Below are 25,470 nucleotides of genomic sequence, written 5' to 3'. Positions count from 1 at the left end.
AGAAGGCATAAATAAACAGAAAGATAGTCCATACTCATGGATCAGAAGAATTAACATTGTTAAAATGTCTGCACTACCCATAGCAGTCTACAGATTCAGCACAGTCTCTGTCAAAAATCTAATGCTGTTTTCACAAAAATAAAGCAAAGAGTCTTAAAATGTGTGTAGAATCAAAAACAATCCCGAGTAGCCAAAGTAATTGGGACAAGGAAGTAGAAGAGCAAAGTTGGAGGCATGACATGTCCTCTGATTTCAAAGTATACTACAAAGCTATAGTAATCAAAATAGTACGGTACTGGCATAAAAAGAGACAGATCAACGGAACAGAATGGAAAGCCCTTAAATACATCCATCAATATATCATCAATTAATTTATGATACAGTAGCCATGAATATACCATAGGGAAAGGGTAGTCTCTTTAATAAATGGCACTGGGAAAACTGAGCAGCCATATGCAAAATAATGAAACTGGACCTCTGGTCTGCACCACACACACACACACACACACACACACACACACAAACTCAAAATGCATAGAGAGTTGAATGCAAGACTTAAAAGCATAAAAATCCTAGAAGAAAACAGATTCCCTGACATAGGTCTTGGCAATGATTTTTTAATTTTTGTATTTGACAACAAAAGCAAAGTCAACAAAAGCAAACATAAACAAGTAGACAACAACAAACAAAAGCTTCTGTATGTCAGAGGACACCATCAACGTGAAAAGGCAACCTATGGAATGGGAGAAAATATTTGCCAATCATATAGCTGCGAAGAAGGGGTTAATATCTAAAATGTAAAAATAGTTCATGCCACTCAGTAGCAAAAGATAGTATGATTAAATGGTCAGAGGATCTATATACATTTTTTTTTTCCAAAGAGGACATACAGATGGCCATCAAGCACTTGAAAAGTTGCTCAACATTACTCATCATCAGGGAAATGCAAATCAAAACCACAAGGAGATATCATCTCATACCTGTTTGAATAGCTATTCTTTTTTATCAAAAGGACAGCAAGTAGGAAGTATTGGACAAGATGTGGAGAAAAGACAACCCTTGTACACTGTTGGTGAAAGTACAAACTGGAGCAGCTACTATCGAAACCACCATGGAGGTTCCTCAGAAACCTGAAAACAGAACTACTCTATCAGCCAGCAATTCCACTCCAGGGTATTTATCCAAAGGCATTGAAAGCACTAACTCAGAAAGATACGTGCACTCCCATGTCCATTGCAGCATTATATACAGTAACTGAGACATGGAAGCAACTTATATCCATGAATAGATGGATCAATGAAGAATTTGAGATATATTCATATATAGTATATGTATATGTATATACACACAATGGCTATTAGCCATAAGAAAGAAGGAAATCTTGCCCTTTGTGACAACATGGATCGGCCTTGAAGGCATCCATAAGTGAAATAAGGCAGAAAAAGATAAATACCACATGATCTCACTTATAGGTGGAATCTGACAACAAGCAAGGAAGCAAACAAAAATACTGAACTCAGATTGGTTGCCAGAGGTAGAGGAAGGAAGGTGGGCAAAATGGGCAAACGTACAACATTCCAGTTACAAAAGAAGTCCAAGGGATATAATGTACAGCACAGTGACTATAGCTCATAGTTCTGCATTATATATTTGAAAGTTGCTAAGAAAGTAGATCTTAAGAATTCTCATCACAAGAACAAAAATATATAACTAGGTGATGGATTTTAACTTAATGTGTTGACCATTTAACAATACACACAAATATGGAATCATTGTGTTGTACACCAGAAACTAATGTTATATGTTAGTTATATCTCAACCCAAAAAAGGATGATCTGAAGAAAATAATAATACATGGAAAGGCTCAAATATGAGGCATTCCATCCCATATTCTTTATAGTGAAATTGGAAATATTTTAGTGAAAATTGGAAGCTACTCCCTTGCCAAAAGAATGTAGCTATGATTGAAGGAATGTTAAAAAGAACACAATGAAAGACTAGACTGCAGAAATGTATGAAATAGATAACCAAGTTCATAAATTATGGCCCACCTATACATTAAAAATGCTATTTTAGAAGAACAAAGACAGGGAATATTACTCATAATGATAGAAAGTGAAAAATATACAGCATACATGCAGCATAGTACTATTTGTTTTCCAAAATGCACCTACATAACTGTATATATGTATAGGTTGTATATGTGTATACACATATGTTTAAATCCAAAATTTAATTCTAGGTGATAGAATGAGGAGCATTTTTTATTTCCTGTTTCCATTTCTATGTGAATGTTCAGAAGGAACTATATTATAGTTCTGTTTTATACTAGAAGATTTATAATAAAAGACTTAATGAGAATATTTTTAAAGGTGCTACCCATAAACCCTGCCAATACAGTGTAAGTGGGGTCCAACTGCATACAATGAAACATGGTATCAAATGAGTCCAATGAAATGACAGGATTGAGACTTTTGGGAAGGACAAGAGCCAGCTGCTAAGCGCTTTATATCAAAATGATACCGTTGAGGGATATCTCCTCATGGAGCACTCTCTCCATCAGGAATATGTTGATGATGTGTACACTCATGTGTACTCTCATAATAATCTAATTCTTTTAGGATGCAAAGAATTGCCCAAAGCCAAAAGAATCTGCCTATATACATGAGACATGGTGATACATTTTGAAAACTACTTCTAATCAAATTACTCCCACAATATTATCTTTTCTTTTTATTCTTAAAAAAAAAATCAAGGTGAGATTCACATTTCAACCCTTTTAAGTGAACAGTTTGGTGGCAATCAATGCACTTACAGGGTCATGTGACCACTAACTCTATCTTGTTGCAAAACATTTTCATTACCCCAAAAGAAAAGCCTATACACATTAAGTGAGTTACTACCCATTCTCCTTTCCCCTTTACCCTGGCAACCATCGATCTGCATTCTATCTCAGTGGGCTTACCTATTCTAGACACTTTAGAGAAATGGAATCATACAGCATGTGGCCTTTTGTGTCTGTCTGCTTTCACAGAGCATAATGTTTTCAAAGTCTGCACCATATATTAGTAATTCATTCCTTTCGATGGCTGAATAGTATTCCAGGGTATGGATATACCACTATTTGTTTATTCATTCCTCTGTGATAGACATGTGGATTGTTTCCATCTTTTGGCTATTGTGGATAGAGCTACTATTAACATTTGTGTACATCTGTTTGAGTCTCTGATTTCACTTTTTCTGTTACATACCTCGCAGTGGAATTGCTATGTATGGTAACTTTTTATGATAAGTTTAACTTTTTAAAGAACCACTAAACTATTTTCTGCAGTGGCTGAACCATCTTAAATCCCTACCCAAAATATCTAAGGGTTTAATTTTCTGAACATATTTGCAACTCTTGTTCTTTCTTTCCTTCCTTCCCTCCCTTCCTCCCTCTCCTTTCCTTTCTTTTTTGGAAAACAGTAATCCTAATAAATGTGAAGTGGTATCTCATTGTGGTTTCAGTATACAATTACCTAATGATTAGTGACATTGAGGATCCCTTCCTGTATTTGCAGGCCATTTGTCTATCTTCTTTGGAGAAGGGACTGTTTATGTCCTTTACTAATTTTTTAATTGGGTTGGGTTTTTGTTGTTATTGAATTGTAAGAGTTGAAAGTTCTTAATAGTTTCTAGATCCTAGACCTTTATCAGGTATATGATTTAGAAGTGCTTTCTCTCATTCTATAGATTGTCTGTTTATTTTTTTGATAATGTCCTTGGATGCATTTATTACTTTTACTTACTAATGTTTATACAGAGAAATATTGTTTTCTGTTAGTTTCACCTAAAATTATATTTGGACACATTTTTGTGCTTTACATCATTTTAATAATGACATCATTTTGATGGCTGCATAACATCATATTCATAATAATTTGAGGATAGCTGGCAAAGTATTTAAGGTTTTGTTGGTAACAGAAACAAATTAAATCCAATGAACCATTGAACAACCAGGCACAGAGAAGGGCAGGGACCATGTGGCATCAAAGATCACATGAGTTTGTGGACTTTGCCTCAAACACTCTGTAAACTTGCCTCCTCACTTCTGGTTTCCTTGTCTCCCACTCCAAACTCTTCTGTGATAGCATTTTATTGGTTCATCATGCATCAGTGTTGATCCCTGTAAGGGATGTGGATCTGCACAGCCCAGATCCCCCTTTCAGGACTGAGATGCTTCTTCTCCCAGATGTTGGCAGTGGTGGCTGCTTCAAGCTCTCAGTTGAATTCCTCCCCGGGACTTGGCCTTGCCTGAAGATGGCCTTTTCATCCAAAGTCATGTGTCTTTTCCAAGGCAGCCGACATTTAATGACAGGTGGTACAGGACAACTGTGAAGGGTCATTCTAGTTCCAGGGCGCTGGAAACTAGTCATTCTAGTTCCAGGCATTGGAATAACATCATGGTATCTAGGACCACTACCTGAAGATTTCAAAGCTGGTCTCAGAAATGAAAGAGGTCATTATGGTCTATTACTGTGGAATACTAAAATAATTTCCAGTTGTGCTCTTCCAGTAATAATGGAATGAACAGCTTCTACTTTTGTATTATCTCATTTGAATAAATCCAAAAGAGTTATCATGACTGATGCATTTTTATGCTGCTTTCCAGAAGGATTCTGCTAATTTAACAAAGCTACCAACAGTGAGCAAAAACTACTCAGAATTTTTAATACGCCTGTAACCAAAAAGGGGATGGGAAAAGATAGTATCAGGTGTGCCAGAAAATCTGCCACGTGGCTTAAGTGAATCCTATGTTGTTCGCTAATATTTTCCCATTCACCTCTAAAAATAATTTGTTTTTTTAAAAGCCTTAACATTGAGCCTTTGCCCCTCTACTTTGTAAAAATACAGAGTATTAGGAGATTTTAAACTAAAAAAAGCCTCACCCTCTTTGGAAGCTAAGAAAGCTTTAGGATTTGGTGGCCTTTGAAAGAACCCATAATTAAGAGTAGGGTTTTGTGTAATGGAGATGTTTGGGATTTTGGTTTTTACTGACAGAAGCCCAACTCAAACAAGTTTTAGCAAAAATGGAAACATGCATCGGCTTTGCTAACTAAAAATCCTGGGGGTATCCTGCTTTAGGGGTATTTGGATCCAGGATATCTAAATGATGGCCTAAGAGAGCAGTCTTTCCATCCCTTGACTATTTTGCTTTGTACCGACTTTGTTTTCAGACAAGCTTTTTCCTAATGGAGGGAAAGATGGACACCAGCTCTCTCAAGCTCCCCTTGTTAGCAGCTCTATCACTAGCAAAAGGGAATGCTTCTCTCCTGATAAATCCAACACAATACACCACTAGCTCTGTTTGACCAGCTCTAGATCACATGCCCAACTCTAGAGGCAAAAATAGTTTCAGCCCTAGGAACCCATGGACCAAGCCTGGGCAGTAGTGAGTCTCAGAAAAAAAAAAAAAAGTGCTTTAAGCTGATAAAGAGGAGAAAGAGACATCCATTACAAGTTTCACAGGTGGAGATGAAGAATGGGGAGGGAGTTCTAGGTGGAAGCATCAACCTGAATAAAGCATGAAGGCAAGACAGCAAGGTCCAATTTGACAAGAAGATTGGAGAACAAAGGGAAAGGAGACTGGAAATGTGTTGTAGAAAGCCTTGATGGTCAAGATGAGGTTTTGTGCCCAATTTTAAAGGCAATGGGGGCAGGAACAAAGAAGTGTTCAAAAAAATCATCACACATTACAAAAATAATACATCAGGTGTAATTTAAAACAAGTGAGTTTTCTGTGTTTCCTTCAAGATTCGGGTACGTAGTCAAATACTTCATCTCCTAAGGAATTTGTTTTCTGTTAAAGTGTGTAAGTCTGCTTCACCTACTACTGAAAAAAAGTTTTAGCATGTCTGTTGAATGCATCTGTCTCCCCCAGCTTGTTAAATTTCTTCTTGCCTATCACTTTTGAGATTTGGCTAAACTGAAAAATACATATGAGTAGGAGCAATCCCAGGTGAAGGACCAGGAACTCTTGGAGATAAATAAAAAGGAGGCAACCAACCATGAATCCTCAGACCTGATGAGCAATTTACAACCTCACCACTTTAAGGCACTCATTTATTCTTCAGTTCAAGTTGTGCTCTCAACCTTAGCACAGACTTTGGAAAAAGAAATATTTTGTTACAATAATGATTAGAAAGTCCCTTTGGAGGAAATAACTTGCTGATGAAGATTAATTTCTCTCTCCCTTTCCTCTTCCTATTTTCTGTGTCTTCTCTATAAACAGAAGTTGAAAATGGTTCACTAGAGCCCAGAGTAATGGGCCACAAAGTTCCCAAAAGATGGTCAGCCAGGGTTGACTATAACTTAGTTTTAATGGCATCCCTTCACTGTAGGGTGAAACCAGAAAGGGCTTTGCAGAGAGCAACATGCTACACATGAATTCATTCTCATCATTTCAATAACTAGGTAAGATCCATGACATGGGGTTACTAAAATTCCCTTTTTTCTTTTTTAAAGATTATATTTATCTTTGTGTGTGTGTGTATGTGTGTGTGTGTGTGTGAGAGAGAGAGAGAGAGAGAGAGAGAGAATGCACATGAGCAAGGAGGAAGGGCAGAGAGAGGATCAGATTCCCTGCTGAGCAGAGAATCTGCTCTGGGCTCATGACTGAGCTGAAGGCAGACACTTAACCAAGACTGAGCCACCCAGCTGCCCCCAAATTCGCATTTTTGTGATATGAAACAGTGTAGCTTCATGCTAGCTAGACCTTAAGCTCCTGAATAAGACAGTCATGAGTTTTTGTTGCTTACATTGCCTGAACCCTTCATAGTCTCATCTGTAAAATGGAATAATAAAAGTATCTGCTTATCTAATAGTGCTTTGGTGAGGATTAAATGAGACCAAAATGAATTAAAAAAAAAAAAAAAAAACAGTTCATATTGCAGCATGACCCACTCATCCCAGTGTTCCTAGAATTTCCTAGTTTTGGTACCAAAAGTTCTATATCCTGGGGACCTCATCAGTCTCAGGCAAACTGGGACAGTTGATCATCAAAAAATCAGGAACTCAAACAACTTTTAGAAAATATTAGCTATTTTTCTTTCAGAGAAGAGAAGTAAAGCTTAAAATCCTCAGCCTGGTATAAGGAACACAGGCATTTTGTTTAAAAAAAAATTAGAATTACAGAATTAAATCTCCCAGGATTCATATAGAAGACTTCAAAATTCAAATCCCATACTTCTGGGGTTCTTTTATTTATCCTTTCTTTCAGTTCTTCATTCCTTCAATCAATCCCTGCCTTCATAGAATTTATAGTAGAAGACACTGACATTTAATAAATAGAAGCCTAACAAATGATTCCTACTGCTGTTGTGCTAAGTGTATTGGCAGGTAATTGTTCATGAGTGATTTTTCTAGGGATTTTTTCCTGAATCCATCTGCTCTCCAGTGTCTCCCCTTGGGCTCCTATTTTCCTGCAAAGGGGACAGTTTAGGATTGCCGTTTGTCTGTGGAGTAGCAGAAAGCTAATTAGCCTGCAATAACCACACTTGCTCTGGCCAGTGGTGTTCATCTTCTTATATTTTGAAAGAAAAGCAGATTCAAGGAATATAGCCTTGTCCTCTCTGTCACATGGAATAATCCATAGCTGGTAGGCTTCTGACCGAAGGGGAGGCCCTCCCTTCTCCATGCAGGTGATCTGGGTCTACATTTGTCCATTTAAGTTCACGAAACAGGAAAATATCCTAAAGTCTTACATTTCAATCCATACTCTCACCATCTATAGGAAAGGAAAAGTGGTCTGTCCAGATGTGTTCCCATTACAGTATTGTGGGGACTTTTATTTTCATTTCAGGAGAGCCAGGAAATTCAGAATCAGTCACCTAGTCCAAAATATAATAATCTTTTGGTATTATATTTGCAATAACATATCATAGGGAAAGTGGATATTTCATCTGGGAGCCAGCGCAGGCACTGGGGGACTGACTTTGCCTCCACAGTACCGTGTTAATAAACTTGAGAAAGCCCTATGCTGGGTTAAAATGCAACTTTTCACCCCCCTGGCATGGCAAACTGAACAGGGAAGGAAACTTCTAGCAAAACAGGATTAGATTTCACAAAAAGATATGGAAGGGGATACAAAATCCTTCACCGTGTCTCCTACAAAAATAAAAGAACAAAAGAGCCAGTGGCCGTTTCTTCAAAGCAGAGCCTTCCCTGGACTGTTTCCACTTAGAATCTATTTCTTTCTTACATTTAAGTTTAGGTGGTTGGTATTTAACAAAATCTTTACAAAGTTAAGTGTTTCGTTTATTTTTAAAATTTAGAATCATGTCAAAGTGGGGGGGTTGCGGAGATTTTTTAAAGGTTTGGATTTGGTAAGAAATTCTATGATCGGGTTCCAAGAAGAAGATAGGGTTTATTTTTGGTTTGGGTCCCAATTGGGCCAGTTAGGGGATAGTGGAAGAACAGTGTTTCTGTGGCATCAAGTACCAGGAAGCTGGTCTCAAGGGTAGGTCAACAATGGCAAAGGCATTTACATTGTTACTTCTTTTCTTTCTCCTCCTCCTCTTCCTCCTCTTCCTCCTTTCTTTCTTCCTTCCTTTCTTCCTTTCTTTCTTTCTTTCTTTCTTTCTTTCTTTCTTTCTTTCTTTCTTTCTTTCTCTTTCTTTTTCAAAATTGCAACAAGTCTGTGGCTATTTCTTAAAGGAATTTAGTGCAAAAGTTGTGCCCATTGCTATTCTGAGATCTTACCCAAGATTTGAAAACCTGCCCAGTGCAGATGTGATAGGAGACTTTGAATAAAGAAAAAAGGCTCAAAAAAATGTTTTTTCTTGGTGGTGGTGTAGAGTGGGGAGTGTTAGAGAGGAGTTACATCTGTTTCTTTCTTTTCTTTCAGAAGGAAGATTCTTTGTTAATCAGATATCCTAGTAGGAAAGGAAAAAGGAGAGATCTTGCTGCTACTTGCGCTCTGCGTTATGGGCTGAGTTGTGTTGCCACCCACAAATTCACATGTTGAAGTTCTCACCACCAGGAACTCAGAATATGACTGTATCTGGAGACAGGGCTTTTAAAGAGGTAATTAAGGTAAAATGAAGTCCTATGGGTGGGCCCTCATCCAATATGACTGATGTCCTTATAAGAAGAGGGAATCTGGACTCAGATTCTGTGTGCACCGAGCAGAGACCCTGTGAAGACACAGTGAGAAAGAAGCCATCAGCAAGACAAGGGGGGAAGCCTCCAGGCAAATGAGCCCCACCAACACGTGAGCTTAGACCTGTAGCTTCCAGAACTGTAAGAAAGTAAAGTTCTGTTGTTTAAGCCCCTGCTCTGTGGTATTTCGTTATGGCAGTCCTCGGAAACTAATACATTAAAATCAAATGACCAAAGGATGCTGCCAGTGGGACAGGATAGCTCCTCGTTACAAATGGTAGCTCTCTTTCCTTATCTCTCCGCCATACGTTTTTAATGATCTCTTAAAAGTACATACAGAACTCAGGAAGTTTAGGTTTGAGCAGAATTATTTTGGGGGGTGAGGGAGGACATGAGAATATATTGCAGTTATACTTAATAATTTGAATGCCTCTTAATATGCTCACTGAAATTCTATCTCATGCATGTCCTCTGAAATAATTTTAAAGTGAAAGTATATTAATATATTTTTAAAGGTTTTGGGATCCCTGGGTGGCACAGCGGTTTACCGCCTGCCTTTGGCCCAGGGCACAATCCTGGAGACCCGGGATCGAATCCCACATTGGGCTCCCGGTGCATGGAGCCTGCTTCTCCCTCTGCCTATGTCTCAGCCTCTCAGCCTCTCTCTCTCTCTCTCTCTCTCTCTCTCTCTCTGTGACTATCATAAATAAATAAAAATTAAAAAAAATTTTTTAAAGGTTTTTTTTGTTTTTTTTGTTTTTGTAAATAAAATCTTTTTAAGGGCAGCCCAGGTGGCTCAGAGGTTTAGCACTGCCTTCAGCCCAGGGCGTGATCCTGGAAACCCGGGATCAAGTCCCATGTCAGGTTTTCTGGATGGAGCCTGCTTCTCCCTCTGCCTGTGTCTCTGCCTCTCTCTTTTTTTCCTCTCTCTCTCTCTCTCTCTGTCTTTCATGGATAAATAAAAATACAAATCTTTAAAAAAATAATAAAATCTTTATAAGATTATTTAAAAAGATTTTATTTATTTATTCATGAGAGACACAGAGTGAGAGGCAGAGACATAGGCAGAGGGAGAAGCAGGCTCCCTGTGGGAAACCCCATGCGGGATTCAATCCCAGGACCTGGGATCATGCTCTGAGCTGAAGGCAGATGCTCAACCACTGAGATACCCAGGAGTCCCTATTTTTAAAGATTTTGATTGCTTTGCATAGCTTAAATTGGATTTCTTCTTAAGTTGAAATGACAATGTGAGTTTTTTTCCCCCTAACCTTCATAAGTTGCTTCAAATGGCAATACTCAATCTCAAGGTGATTGAGACAGATATGATACAGCCATAGATGGAATAAGATGCAGCTGTTTAAAAAGAATGTGATCACAGCATGTCAAAAAGCAGTTTTAGAGTTAACTGAAAAAGCAATTTTAAATCATTGTATTTTATTATTGCAATTATGCATAATTATACGAAGAGTATATGTATTATAATTATGCATATTATATCATTAGAACTAGTTTTTTTAAGCCAAACCTAATAAAATTATTTTGAGGAAATATACTAAATAGTGATTACTTTTGGGGACTGTTCCCGTCCCCCCAGTTTATTTTCACTTTTGCCTCCATTTCTTAAATAAGCATGTATTGCTTTAATGATTAAAGATAATTATCTACCACCAGTGTAAAAATGCTTAAGAGTTCATTATACATTAATAATTAAATGAGCCAACCACCAGGTGTAAACATCTGGCATGGTGCCTTGTCCAGACGAGGAGCTCAGTCAAGGTTAGCTTTCATTCTCTACATTATTCAAACTAGTTTCCAACCAAACAACGGGATACAGGTGTCCTAGAGGCAGCTAATGATGTTCCACTGTAATGCCACAGACACAAAAATAAGAGGTGACACAATTTAAAAATTTGGATGGCAGGTAGAAGAGAGGGGATGTCGGTCTTAAACTTAGTAGAATTTCATCTTTTTAGCGAATTCGTGTTTTATACTCCTCAATGGTAGACTTATATATTGCTTATTGAGAATTCAATCAACTACATATTTGGGGGGTATTGCAAAGACCATTGAGTGCCTCCTCCTCTTCCTCTGCCTCCTTCCACCAGGAAAAGTGGGTGGAAAAGTAAAGAACATTCCACAAGTCAGCAAAGCACCCTACCTTGAAGTTTTTAAAAAAGATTTTATTTAGGTAATCATGAGAGAGACAGAGAGAGGCAGAGACACAGGCATAATCATGAGAGACACAGAGAGAGGCAGAGACACAAGCAGAGAGGAAGAAGCAGGCTCTCTGCAGGGGAGCCTGATGCAAGACTCGATGCCATGACCCCGGGATCACGACCTGAATGGAAGGCAGATGCTCAACCACTGAGCCACCCAGGTGCCCCTAACTTGAAGTTTTGATCAAAAAGCATTCTATTGGCTCTACAGTCTTTATGTAAAGTACTACTTTGGGGAATGACTGAGGTAAGGGTCATTTCTTCCACCAGGCTGCTCTTGTGTGTTGACACAAGATGATGAGGAGGAATGAGATGGGGGCATGAAATCATTCAGCACATGGGCTCATCTCAGGAGAGGGACTGAAGCTAGGACCAGTACTCCCAGAACTGTGCTTTCTTATCTTGCTACTCAACTTCCTGACCCTGCTCTTTCCCTAGGGGAAAAAAATCCCTAAGCCACTTTTAGAACAGCTAAGGAAGTTGTGTAATAAGGTGCAGGAAACGGTGTTGAGTCTAAGACAGGGATTTTCAATATGCCCTAGCCAACTACAGAATTTAGAAATTCTAGATATTTTTTTTCTGAAGGTATGTAGAAACCCAGAACCCAACAGAACAGAAAACAGATTGTGGTGTGCCATTGGACATCTTTTTTTGTTGTTCCTGCAGGTGGATGAGTATGTTCAGTAATGACAGGAAGGATGCAGGCTCAGCAGCACTGTTTCTCACCTGATATACATCTGTCAGGTTCTGGGTGGAGGACAGATAGAGGCAAGGAGGAAATCAGAGAAGAATCTCTCCAAGACTGCCCTAAGACATATGAGAATCAGGAATCCTCTGTCTTCTTCCATTCTGAGCTAAGCCATTCCTTCTCACCTGAACAAAGTACTTTCTTTTCTACTTTAATGGGAGTTGACCTGAAACTTTAGCCCTGGGGCAAATTACAAATATACCCTACCAAAGTTGGCCTTAGTAAAGAATTCCTAACTGGAGTCCCATTTTTTAGTGAGGTCTGGCTGCACCTCACAACTGCAATCGGACTCATTGAACAATATGAGCTTTCATAGCCTTGCTATTTAAGATTCTTTCTCTCAGACTAAATAAGCAAAACTGCTCCCAGACATCCATCATGGGTATCACTGAGTGACTTACATATCATGTAACTCAGAATGGAGTGGTTCCATTCCTTCAGGCTTCCTGACTTGAGTTAGCTGCATCTGCTAATGTTGGAAATGTGTTTCGAAGACTTTGTATCACTTGGCTAGGAAAATGGAGGGCCAGATGGCTTTGAAAGAATATTAAATGGCAGGAGGCTCTCTGGAATGTTAAATTGATTCTAGAGATCATGGTTATATTTCCTAAAGATAGTGTCCTTTGGGGGGGTAAAATTTTGCTATTTTATCCGAACCAGAACAATAAAGAGGAGAAAGACTTTTAGGATATTTTCTAAAGTAAAGATGAGGAAAACTTTTGGAGTAATGACAAATAGAATTTTGAATATCTTTGATGGCACAGTGGTTAGGATGTTTTATCTTACTGACACATTCTGTTTTATTAGAGAAGGCATAATATTTACTGTTAGCTTTCAGCAATGTGTTTCCTATGCTGAAGGAAAATTTTTGAAGCCTGGAAGGATACCCATGGCTCATAATTTGGAAACTTAAGTAAATATCAAGAGAATTCAGGGAATGAATATTGATCCTCTTTACTGTCAGTAGGATTAATAAAATAATGTACAAAAAAGTTCTTAGAATGGAGCCTGGCATATTATAACTGCTCAGTAATTTAATTAATTATGATTAGAATCATAAACTCAGAAAGTCAACTTACTTCACATCTCCTCTTGGCTATCTCCCAGGCACCTCAAACATGACATATTCAAAGATGAGTTATTTATTTCTTCCCTGTTGCAGTCTGGCTCTTTCCATGGGCCTTTCCATCTTAGTAAATGACAACTCACATTTGTTCAAGCCAGGGTTCTGGGGAGTCACACCTGATACGTCTCTCTACCTCACCACTCCATATCCATCCATCACTGGGTCACATACATTCCATAGCTTAAACAATTTAAAAATTTACCTACTTATCCCTATCACTTTTGCCAAATATTTACTGTAGGGTTTACAATCTCTATTTTATTGACATTTTAGACCAGAAAATCCTTTGCTATGGGAAGCTGTCCTGTAACATTGTAGGATTGTTAGCAGTATTCCTGTTCTCTGCTGGGTATCAGTGGGAACCCCCACTTTGATAGCAATCCGAACATTGTCAAATGTCCCCTGGGAGCAAAATCTCCCCCATTTAAAGAACCACTGATTTGGCCCAAATTACTACATATCCTCCATCAGCTTCTACAAGCCTCCTTATCCCCAGTAAGGATAAGACCTTCATTCTTCTTGAGCCTGTTTCTCAGAGAGGTCACAGAGGTCGCTACAGCATATGGATCTCCCCAGCTCCCATTCCAGCCTGAGCTTTTGACCTGTTTCCTTTACAGTTAGAACAAAAACTCCCAACCATGTCCATCTTAATTGAATCCTTCCTGTTCCTCTCTCCAATCTAATCTTATGCATCCCCCTCACTGTGCTCCAGCCACAGTGGAGTTCCCCCAAAACACCAAACATCTGTGGACCTCAGCACCTTCACACATGCTATCCCTGCCCAGAGAGCTCTGCAGTCCACTTTATACTCATCCACGAAGGGACCCCCTATTATTTTCTATAGTAAGACCCTACCTATTTCCATCAATGCCTTCATCACAATTTGCAACTGTGCATTTTCTGTCTTACTTTAGTTGTCTTATATGAGACTATAAGTTTTTTGAAGGCAGGAGCAGATCTGTTTTATCCCTTACTCAATACTAGCACCATCACAGTGTCTTGGCATACAACAAGGAAATCACTGGTATTCATGGAATGGACAAATGAAATAGAAAAGCAGTTTTGACTGGGAAGTGCTTTCCCCATTCTTCACACTAGGGGGTGCTAAATAAAATAATATATATATATATTTTAACAGTATCTGGGAGGTTTCGATGTTCTTTTCCCATAATGCCATTTAAAGTTAGTGGCTCAACAGTTTTTTTTTTTTTTTCTCACTGCATAGCAGTTGAGTTCAAAGAGTTGTGTTAATTAAATGAGATATACCTGTAGGTGCTTAGCACAACAGTACCAGGCAATCAGAAGTACTCAGTAAGTGCTAATTGTTTTTTTAACCAATTAAATTATTTTAAAGTTAAACTTTTATGACCTTTCCCACCAAAGTGGTCAGGGGAAGTAGTTTATTTATTTATTTTTTTTAAATTTTTTTTTAAATTTTTATTTATTTATGATAGGCACACAGTGAGAGAGAGAGAGGCAGAGACACAGGCAGAGGGAGAAGCAGGCTCCATGCACCGGGAGCCTGATGTGGGATTTGATCCCGGGTCTCCAGGATCGCGCCCTGGGCCAAAGGCAGGCGCTAAACCGCTGCGCCACACAGGGATCCCAGGGGAAGTAGTTTAAAGCAGAGAACCATTACTGAATTTTCCTCAAATGATTCAATTTCCATGTCTCAGGGTTGTCATTATTTGCCCTGAAAAATACAACTTCCAGCTCTTAAGAAAATGAGATCATGTTTAAAATACAAAATGGGTAAAACCTAAAGAATGAAGTTCTCAATAAAAATGTTAGATTGATGTCATTTTAATTCAGTCCTTAGTGTTCTAATTCCTAAATAAAAGTGTCAGATGATGAGATACTCATCTGAAAATTCAGTCTTGACTCCATTTAAAATTTATTAGGGTATCAAAAGCCCCATGGCCAAGTGAAATTTTACGACACATATCACCAGATCGGACTAGCTGCAGGTTAAGTGTATCTCCTTGCCAAGACAGAAGCCAAGTCTTCATAGTGTCAAATGCTCACATGTCGCTCTGACTGTTCCCAGAATATTTTGAATCGCATGCTATGCACAACCTTCATTGTATCCAGTTTGCCAAAATTCTACCACCTAAGGGCATTAAAACTTCTTAGGTAGAGAGAGTATGTGAAAAAATAAAGAGTGTCTGGAGATGTCTATTTGTCATATATAGGGTCATGGATGTTTTTTTCACACTGCAAAGAAGATGTAGTTGCAAAGTAAAGTTGTAATTTCCCTGTTTTTTGTTCTCCTTGTAGATTCCCCTATTGTCCTGATTTATTCAGTTTTCTATGACATGAATTTTGTGCCTATTAGATCTTCACAATGAAATGGAGTGGTTATTCTTAAGTCTCAGAAACTGCATGTTGGCCAGCTTCTCCCAAGGCATTCTCCCAAGGAATCTGAAGAAAATTATTCAAAAGGAAATTCACTGAGGATAGAAAAGGAGCCTGATATATATATATATATTTTTTTTATTTCGGGGTCGGGGGAACTAGTTTGAGATTTCATTCTTTCTTCTCTTTCTTCATGTCAGACTAGTTAGCTCTGTTGGTTACAACTGTGGTGCTAGTGAGGCTGAGATGTCATCCAAGTTGGAACCTGTCAGCTTTGTGAAAGCAAACAACCTTTGTAAGAGCACAAGCTGCTGCTCACAGAATGGCCTGGCCTGGGGACTCTGGAGGAATATTTCAAGTCTGTCTGTAGAAGTAAAAACACAGTTCAAAGAGTTTTGTCCTATAATGATATAGAGTTCTGTTATTTTTCAATCTGGTATCTTTCTAAAATTGGCCTTTAGAATAGCATCACGGGTAAAGGATAGGTAGGAGAGAGAAACAATCACTGAGCTCATCAATGTCATGGTTATCATCTTCACCATCTTGGTTGTCTGTTGCTTCATCATCATTAGTATCATCATCATCGTCATCACACCATCATTGATATAAATGTCATTACTGCTGTCATACTCTTATTATAAGCTGGGTCCTGGGCTAAGTGCTTTATCTACATTAATTCATTTTCCCACCCATTTCTGGAGGTAGTTTTGGTTATCTCCATTTTATAGTGATCAAATCTATAGATCTAAGAGATGACTAAATTCATGCAGGAATACCTAGTTAGTATACTTCAGAGACCAGATTCAAATCCAGGCCTCTCTGATTCCCAAGTTCATGATCTCAGCATTTATACACATGTGCTAAGCTCCAAGGAATAAAGCTGCCAGCTTCAGATCTATGTAAACTGTATGTCCAAAGGTTAGGTTATCTTTTTCTAACAAAATACTTTGTTGTGAGAAAGTTTAAAACTCTTTTGAGGGAAAATCTTTGAAGTGGCCCAATTTCTTGTGACCTAGTTTCTTCTAGTTAGCTTACAGTTGATACCCTTGAAAAAAATTACATTATGAAACATATTTCTGTCCCAACTACCCTAAAGAGTATACCCTGCTTAGTATATACCCGTGGACAGATAAAATGAAAGCTGCTTCTTAGACATTGGATGCCCAGCAATGCTGTGGGGATCTATAGCATTGTGGAAAGACATTGTGAAGAGATGTGCTTAATATTAACAAGGAAAGACATTGTGAAGAGATGTGCTTAATATTAACAGCTAACATTTCATTTTTTTAAAATTTTTATTTATTTATGATAGAGAGAGAGAGAGAGAGAGAGAGGCAGAGACACAGGCAGAGGGAGAAGCAGGCTCCATGCACCGGGAGCCCGATGTAGGATTCGATCCTGGGTCTCTAGGATCGTGCCCTGGGCCAAAGGCAGGCGCCAAACAGCTGTGCCACCCAGGGATCCCAACAGCTAACATTTCAGTACATTTCTCCATTCACTTCAGAGAATGTCCATTAATTAAATATACATACATTTATGTATAATACATATTACATACATATAATACATATTATACATCTGTGTAGGTATATATATGTAACATATATTACATGTATAACATATATATAACATACATATATATAATCTTTGGCTTACCTATTATATTTTATTTTATATGTGGAATCCTAAGGACAAGAATGGTATTTTATCTTTGTAGCTACCACAGTCCTTTGTACATAATAACCTCACCAGATGATATTAGCTTATTATGATAGAATTACTATAGGAATAGACTATCAGAGTATACTGTAGTTTCTAGTTTATAAGCTCCACAATGTCTTTCTTGATTTTTGCCAAATCCATAGCACACACACATCATAGTGCCAGGAATAGAGACTCATTATTTATTGATTAACACTGCATAAGGACTAAAGCTTACTTTGTAACCATTCATTGTGTCCTACACTGTGTTAGACACCTAGTATGTACTCACATATATTCTAGAAACTTCACAGTGGCTATTCTTTGAAAGAGCACAGATTTGAGTATTTGCTGCTTAGCTCCCTCATAATGGATTTGCATGGATTCATCCACCCAGTTCCACTCTGTAACTTGAAATGGAGCTGCCCATGGAATGGGGCCAATCATAGCAATAACATCTTAGAGCTTGAATAAAAGGAACTGACCCCTCTATGGATCAAAACCATGACCTTCACCTCTTTAGTTATTGCAATAGTAATCAAAAAAAGCAGTCTCACGATAACAGAAGGATAAGTTTAGGAGCAAGTGAATACCATCTGGTCAGAAATACTATATTAAAATGCTGGATGCATTGCAAGCTTGCTTCCTAGCACCCCATTAAATTAAGTTGTGTTTCCTAAAGTGAGGCCTGAGCTGCCAGGTGGCATGTAAGGCCACTTCGTGAGGGAAGGTGTTTTTTTATTGCTAAGAAGCTAGATTAGAAAATTCATGGACTGAGCTCAAAAAACAAAAAGGTCCACCCTTTTATATGAGTGATGAAGGAAGAAATTTCAGTATAGAATGACTGTGAATAGCAATAACAAAAGGAGATGGGAAAACAGGGCTGTTAGATTTAGGAATGTTATTTCACAGCTTGGGATGGCGGAAAGACTCAAAACTTGCCATTAGAAGACCTGATGTGAGTACCAGCTTTGCTACTCGTTGTATTGACCTTGAGCAAGTGATAACGTTTCTGAGGCTCAGTTTCCCCATCTATAAATTAGGGATGAATTGCTTAGCCTAGCGCAGTGGGGTCACAAGGGCCATTTGACCAAGTCTCACATCCATGAAGAGTTTCAAATGTAGATGTTTGACATAATCACTAAACAAAGTTTCATATAATGTTCCTTAGATACACTGACAAGATGGGAAGAAGTTAATTATATTGCTTGAAATGATGTTCCATTATCAGACCACACTACTTACAATGAATTATATATATATATATATATATATAGTAAATTCTATAGTTCTTTTGCTTTAGCACAAGTATATGGCATTGCATCTTCCTTCTATTTTAAAAATATTCATCTACATGAGAGACTCCTAACTCTGGGAAATGAACTAGGGGTGGTAGAAAGGGAGGTGGGCAGGAGGTGGGGGTGACTGGGTGACGGGCACTGAGGAGGGCACTTGATGGGATGAGCACTGGGTGTTATTCTATATGTTGGCAAATTGAACACCAATAAAAAATAAATTTATAAAAAAATAAAAATAAAAATGTTCATCTGTTTAATGTAAATATTTAAGAATCTAGCACAATTTTTTGGACAAGGGAGGTCTTTCATTGATATAGAAGCGGGATGTCAAGAAGGCTGAGCTGGGGGTACTCTGTTTGAAGCTGCCCAGTCCAAAAATGTGTGATCTCTACATTTAAAAATGGTTAAGATGGTAAATGTCATATGTATTTCTAACAATTACATTTTTAGTTTTTTTAAAGAGATGACTATTAGTTCTCACTTTAATCAATTAGTTGTCCAATGTAAACCAGTTAATGGAAATAACTTAAAACCATAGTGTATATTTGGAATTTCAGATGAAAAAAAAAGAACTGGGAGAATTGAGAGTTCCTTTCCTTCCTCTCTCCCTCCTTCCTCTCTACAAATGCTTTTTGAGTTTCCACTTACTTGCTGACACACTTTGGAAAATTGGAAAATAGGAAGATAACAAAGTTCCAGCACTCATGGATCTTACATTCTACTGAGGAGTAGTAACAATAAACAGGAAAAGAAAAATGTCAGGTAGAGATAAACGCTATGAAGAAAAACAGTCAGGAAAGGTCATAGAGTATAAAGGGGTGGGCAGGTGCTACTTAGGGACCACAAGAAGACTTTTCTGCAGAAGGGCCATTTGAGTACAGTATTGAATAAGAGGAGAGAGAGCCCACAAAGATCTGAAGGAAGCACAGTTTCTAGGTGGAGAAGTACAAGTGCAAAGGTCCTGAGGCAGGAATGTGTTTGGCATGTCCAAGAGACATGTAGGCTTTTTTTTTTTTTTTTTTTTTTTACATATTAATGCTTTTAATTATTTATACTCTTCACAACAAAAATAAGGAGAGGTGCAAATACCCAACTTGATTGCACAGGAACCTACATCACATACCATATGTGCACATTCCACTGTTCCCTGTCACTTGCATGTATTCGCGTTGTCTTAGCTTTATTTTCGTGTCCCAAATGGAAGATTCCGCATGTCTGCATCCCATTTCCTGAATTCTGCCCTTGTGGCAGAGGATGAATGATGAAGGAAAAGAATGGCAAGAAGTATGGTTGGAGATAGAACTGCAGTCCAGAATTAGGGCCTTCTGGGCCATTTTACAATGAAGTAATTCAGGGTTAGGGAAAATAAGTGACTGAGTCTAAAGATATTGCTTCTTCACTCTGGAAGCTGCTAAAGATGGGTAAGAGCCTGTCTGGTTTTTTGGCTTTTTTGTCACCATGAATTTCTCTGGACTATGCAGAGTCATCTTACAAACCTGACTCAATAATTTTTGGCTCTTCCTAATGACACTTGAAGTTCAAGATGTTGTTATGCTGCATGTTAATGATATTTGATTATCTCCCTCCCTAAATTGTGAGGTTATGTGTACTTTGAAGTAAATGCAAAAAGAGGCAGTGTGCTGAGAATGAAGGACGTTCTCTTGTAATTCAAAGAATTTATGTGACAATAGTCATTTCAGAATTGTTTTTAAGCTGAATCCAACACTGTTTGATAAAGGTTGTGATGTGCATAATTAGGCAAGCTGAAATTCTATATCTATACATGTATAGAAGCTATGCATATTAGATGCATGAAACTAATAGTTTCCATCAAGTGTTTCTTAATTTTGCAAAGCAGATCCCTAGCTAGCAGCCTTCTGCTTTCTTTTCAGGTATGCAGTATGGGTCTTCGTGCTAGTTATTCATTCTTTTGTTTTTGAAACCAATACTTCTTAGATTATTGTTTATCACTGATTTCTACTTATGGGCATCGAGAGGTTTTTTTTTTTAATTTCAATCCAATTAGCCAATATATACTACATCATTAGCTTCCTGTGTAGAGTTCAATAATTCATCAGTTGCGTATGTTTTCTTTTCTTTTAATATTTTATTTATTTATTTATTTATTTATTTATTCATTTATTCATTCATGAGAGACACACAGAGAGAGAGAGAGAGAGAGAGAGACAGAGACACAGGCAGAGGTAGAAGCAGGCTCCATGCAGGGAGCCCGATGTGGGACTCGATCCCAGGACTCCAGGATCAGGCCCTGGACTGAAGGCGGCGCTAAACCTCTGAGCCACCCGGGCTGCCCTGTTTTCTTTTCTTTTAGAGTTTTACACATGCTTCATTTTCTTAGCCACACAAATCCAATCTCAGTCTTAAATAGGGCAGAGCTAGAATGCATTTGCTCTAACTGTGAATTGTTTGGAGCTTCTGTAGTTACTTAGAGATGCTTCCCCATCTGTGGATGGGGAAAATTCTCCTTGGCTCACCTCCTCAGATTGTGGTTTGATGAACTGTAAGACAGATTTTTAGAAGTAAAAGGGTCTATACAAATGCCAGGCATGGTTTTATTCCTGATCTACATTCAGTAGAAGTCCCCAGTTTTAGAAAGCTCTTTGTGGCTGCCAGAAGTGCGGGGACCGTGATCTTCAAACACTGTAGTAGAAGAGCCTTCTCTCTCTTTGCCACACTGCTGCCAGACCAATCTTTTGAAAATAAACCTTGATCTTGCCACTTCTGTTTTGGAATTTCTTCATTGACTCTTTAGTGCATAGAGAACAAAACCCACGTTCTCTTAAGTATGGCCCAGAGAGCTCTTTGCTATCTCTTGCCTCTCCCCACCATGCATACCCCAGCCATGCCTAATAAGTAAATGCCGTGGCCCTGGCATAGCTCCATTCTTTGCTGGGACAGCTCTTGTCCCCCTGGTCAGTACTTTGAAAAGGACCACACTGACACATAAGTTCTCTTTCCTAGCGCCGTATTCTGCTTCCAATTTAAATCATCCCCCTCTGACCTTGCCAACTCCAAACTCTCTGTGCTAGTGGAGAGAATAATTGGTGTTGAACAAACGTCCGTTTTGGTAAATGAGTTCGGAATAAACAGATCTTCCTAGACTTATAGTGGGGTTACATCCTGATAAACCCATCCTAAATTAAAAATATCCTAAGCCAAAAATGCACCCTAAGTATACCTAACCTACCCAACATCATAGCATAGCCCAGCCTTCCTTTAAATGTGTTTAGAACACTTATATTAGGGATCCCTGGGTGGCTCAGCGGTTCAGCGCCTGCCTTCAGCCCACGGCGTGACCCTGGAGACCCAGGATCGAGTCCCATGTCGGGCTCCCTGCATGGAGCCTGCTTCTCCCTCTGCCTGTGTCTCTACCTCTCTCTTTCTCTCTGTGTCTCTCATGAATAAATAAATAAAATATTAAAAAAAGAGAACACTTATATTAGCCTATGGTTGGGCAAAGTCATCTAACACAAAGCCTAGTTTGTTGAATATCTTCTGTAATTCAGTGAATACTGCATTGCAAGTGAAAACAGCATGGTGGTATGAGTCCAGAATGGTGGTATATGTGTCAGATTTTGATCCTTGAGATCATATGGCTGACGGGGTGTTGTGGCTTGTTGCCACTGACAAGGTTGAATAATCATTCAGATAACTTTTATTTATTAGGGTTTCCAAATCCTTTACTTTCTAGGTGGTCCTTCCATAGCTTATGACTCCAGTAATGTTTATGTTCATTCTGTCTCTATAGGACAGTTTAAAGGGACCAATGACAGGACATGGAGAAAGCCCTTTCCAAAGTAAAAATCCCTATGCACCCTAGAGGGCTTCTAGTTGCTGCATCATCACTGGGTATACTGTTCACCCTTTTCCCTTCACACTCTGTCCGAACTGTGATGGACCAAGAAAGTGACTTATTACCAATCTACCAACTTCTCAGTACTTTCCAGCTTCTTTACAATTTTCCTGGGACAGGAAGGAAACCTTGCATAAAGTCTGGTCTCCACAAGTCTCTTCTCCTCACTCCATGCTCCACCAGCCAGGGCATACCAAAAGTGTGCGCTTAAACAGAGATAAAATTTGAAACTCTTGTTTCTCACAGGGTGGGTTTCAAATCTCCAGAGGTCTCATTACCAATGGTTGATCATGAACGTGTTACCTAACCTCGTTGAGCTTTGGTCATCTTATCTGTAACACAGGGATAGTAAAAATGCCCTTACTTTTTGTGCCAAATGAGGCAATACAGGGAAAGCTGATGAGAGTAAAATAAAAAGCAAGTATTTAAAAATAGGTAATGCATATAGCATGAAATAAACAGTGAACATTATCTGCTATTGTATTATCATCATCACTATTACTATTTTTAAAAGATTTTATGTATTCATGAGAGACACAGAGAGACAGAGGCAGAGGGAGAAGCAGCTTCCCTGCAGGGAACCCGATGAGGGATTTGATCCCAGGACCCCAGGATTCCAACCTGAGCCAACTGAGCCACCCAGGTGCCATGTATTATCATTATTATTATCATTAGTATTTATCACTATCATTAACATAAGGTTGTAGGCAATCTGAGCTGTGGCTAGCTCTAAAACTATCTCTTTGTATCCTACTAAAAAAATGATTTAAGATAGAAGTAAATGAAAGCATGGTTGGTCTGGATAAGCTTGTTTCCAAATTAGTTTATTATTTTAATAGAACCTTCACATACGTTGATACTATAACTAAACTTATAACAAATTTCTATTGTGAAGCTTCACCCAGCTGATTGAGACCCAACAGAGTGTTATGACACCAAGCTCATACAGGTGTACTGGTCTGATACGTTGTACTGTCCTGCAGTCACCCTGATGGCTGCCAAGCACCTGCTTCATGATTGACAACCCACATTCCTAGGCATGAAAAACATTGGCTTCCAATAATAATAGTTTACAAATGATTATGATACTAGGTGGAGCAACTGTCTTCTACTGGTGGCTATTGCATTCTAGATTTTTTGCTTCATTTGCATGAAATGTCTCATTTAATCCTATGGAAGTCTACTCAGGTGGGTCCTTGTACCAAAGTACAGTTAGGAAAAGTGAGGCAGGGAACAATGAAATGAACTGTCTATGGTCATACTTCAAAGATATAGCAAAACTAATATTTGTACCCCAGTAGTCTAATTCCAGAACATATGCTCAACCAATAGCCTATGTTTGACTTCCCATTCTTTTTTCCTATTTTCTCTTTTCTTTTTCTTACAAGTTGAAGAACCTCAAAAGATCCTTTAATTAGAGGCACATATTTTTGTGACTACTGTTGCACTTTTTCTCCTTTTACATTTCTCAGAGTCCCTGGAGGGAGACAGGGAGCCCACTTTGGAGATAACAGATAAGGAAACAGGCTCTGAGAGGCTGCCTAACCAGAAGCCATATAGCCACAGGGAGATCTCTGGCTCCATGATCTGACCCAAGCACATCCCATTTTCCAACACAGTTATCCTCCAGCATCTAATTATTAAGAGGCCTTGAATTAGATGTGTGAGTTGTGCAAAGATACATTGCAAGGATTCTGCTCTGGGATCAGAGAGTACATGGCCACAACCTATCCTAACCATGTTGATCCAACAAACACTAGAATGAAAATATTGTCTTCTGAAAGACAAAATGATAGCATTTTCAATCAATGTCGAGGCTTAGAAACCCTGGTGCCTTTTTCAGCCTCTCTGGTAGGAAATGTCCCCGACACTGACATCCTATTGCATGACAAGAAGACAACAGTGGTCAAAAGGGGCTTTCCCAAATGTGACTCCCAAGATGCTATTGCAATGTTTTCAGGTTCTAAAATAGTCACTTCCATCCAAAGTCCTACAGGGTAATTATAGCTTTGCCATTATTCCTGGTCTGGCAATGATCCAGAACTTGGCTCTCGTTTACCAACACTGCCTTACCTCGGATGTGATGGAGCCCTTCCATTATGGATATGAGGACCAGCTGAACATTCTGAGGCTGTTCCGTAGCCCACTTCTCCCCTAAACATCCCTGAATGTCTTAGCTTTGGCAGGTCTTGAGGGAGAATTCAGGAGGCACCCTTTAAAAGAGAATGGATAGAGCAAATGGAACATGTTTTCTAGTCTCTGGGGCGGGAAGTGTGCTTTTAATTTTTTCTCCAGGTTTGGGTGTGTATTTATAGGCTGTTAGGAGGAGTGGAGGGTGTTAGGTAGACCGGCTTCTCTCGTAAGGCAGAAAAGAAAAACATCCTTCCCCACCCCATTTCTTTTTAAGGCTACAGTTGAAGTCATGCTCACCTTCCACTATGAGGCACGGTGATGTTTTTCTAATTGTCTGGAGTCAGGTCTGCCACACTTCCTTGACTACACTTCTCCTTCCTGTCGGGGACAGGTTCCTGGGGTCAGGCACGCAGCAGGCTCCAGCCCATGAGCCAACTCAGAATTCAGGAGCCACGGTGTCCTCCAGATATGGAGGCGCGGGACTGAGACTTCTGCACTGGGATGTGACTTGTCAGCCAGAATCAGTGACCACACACTGTGGCTGAACTCAGCCATGCTCTCCCTCTCCACCCTGGTTTTTCTCAGTCCTTCAGTAGTAGCTTGGGTTATTAGAGGGTTTTGGCCTGTCACCAGAGCCCATGCGGAGAGGAGGTGGGGCTCCCTGAAGTGCCCTTGACCCCGCTAAGAGCAGTGCTGGGAGCTTTAGCTACGTGATCTTAAAATAGTCCTCACGACCACCTCCCACGATATCAATGCTCCTATATTTCTCATTTTACAGATAAGGACTCTAAAGTTCAGAGAGATAAAGAAACGTCTAAGGTTACACAGTGTGTTGTGGTTTGTATTCTCACTTGAAGCAGAAGCTGTGACAAGGATTTGAG

The 25,470-nt window shown here is 39.0% G+C and overlaps 1 protein-coding gene across 49 annotated transcripts in view; it reads left to right on the top strand.

Moving 5' to 3' along the window:
- LOC144289788 (uncharacterized) overlaps positions 1-25,470 on the top strand; it is a 392,823-nt gene that overhangs the window by 23,649 nt on the left and 343,704 nt on the right. For 40 of the 49 annotated variants that reach the window (XR_013357722.1, XR_013357721.1, XR_013357739.1 and 37 more), the window contains one exon: positions 8,885-9,063. The exons of the other annotated variants lie outside the window; for them this stretch is intronic. The gene's annotated coding sequence lies outside the window, so the exon portion shown is untranslated. The remainder of the gene's footprint in view (positions 1-8,884; positions 9,064-25,470) is intronic. 49 annotated transcript variants of the gene reach the window in all.

This window comes from Canis aureus, chromosome 19 (assembly GCF_053574225.1).
Source record: "Canis aureus isolate CA01 chromosome 19, VMU_Caureus_v.1.0, whole genome shotgun sequence".
Classification (NCBI taxonomy): Eukaryota; Metazoa; Chordata; class Mammalia; order Carnivora; family Canidae; genus Canis; species Canis aureus.
This window is presented reverse-complemented; position numbering and strand designations above follow the sequence as displayed.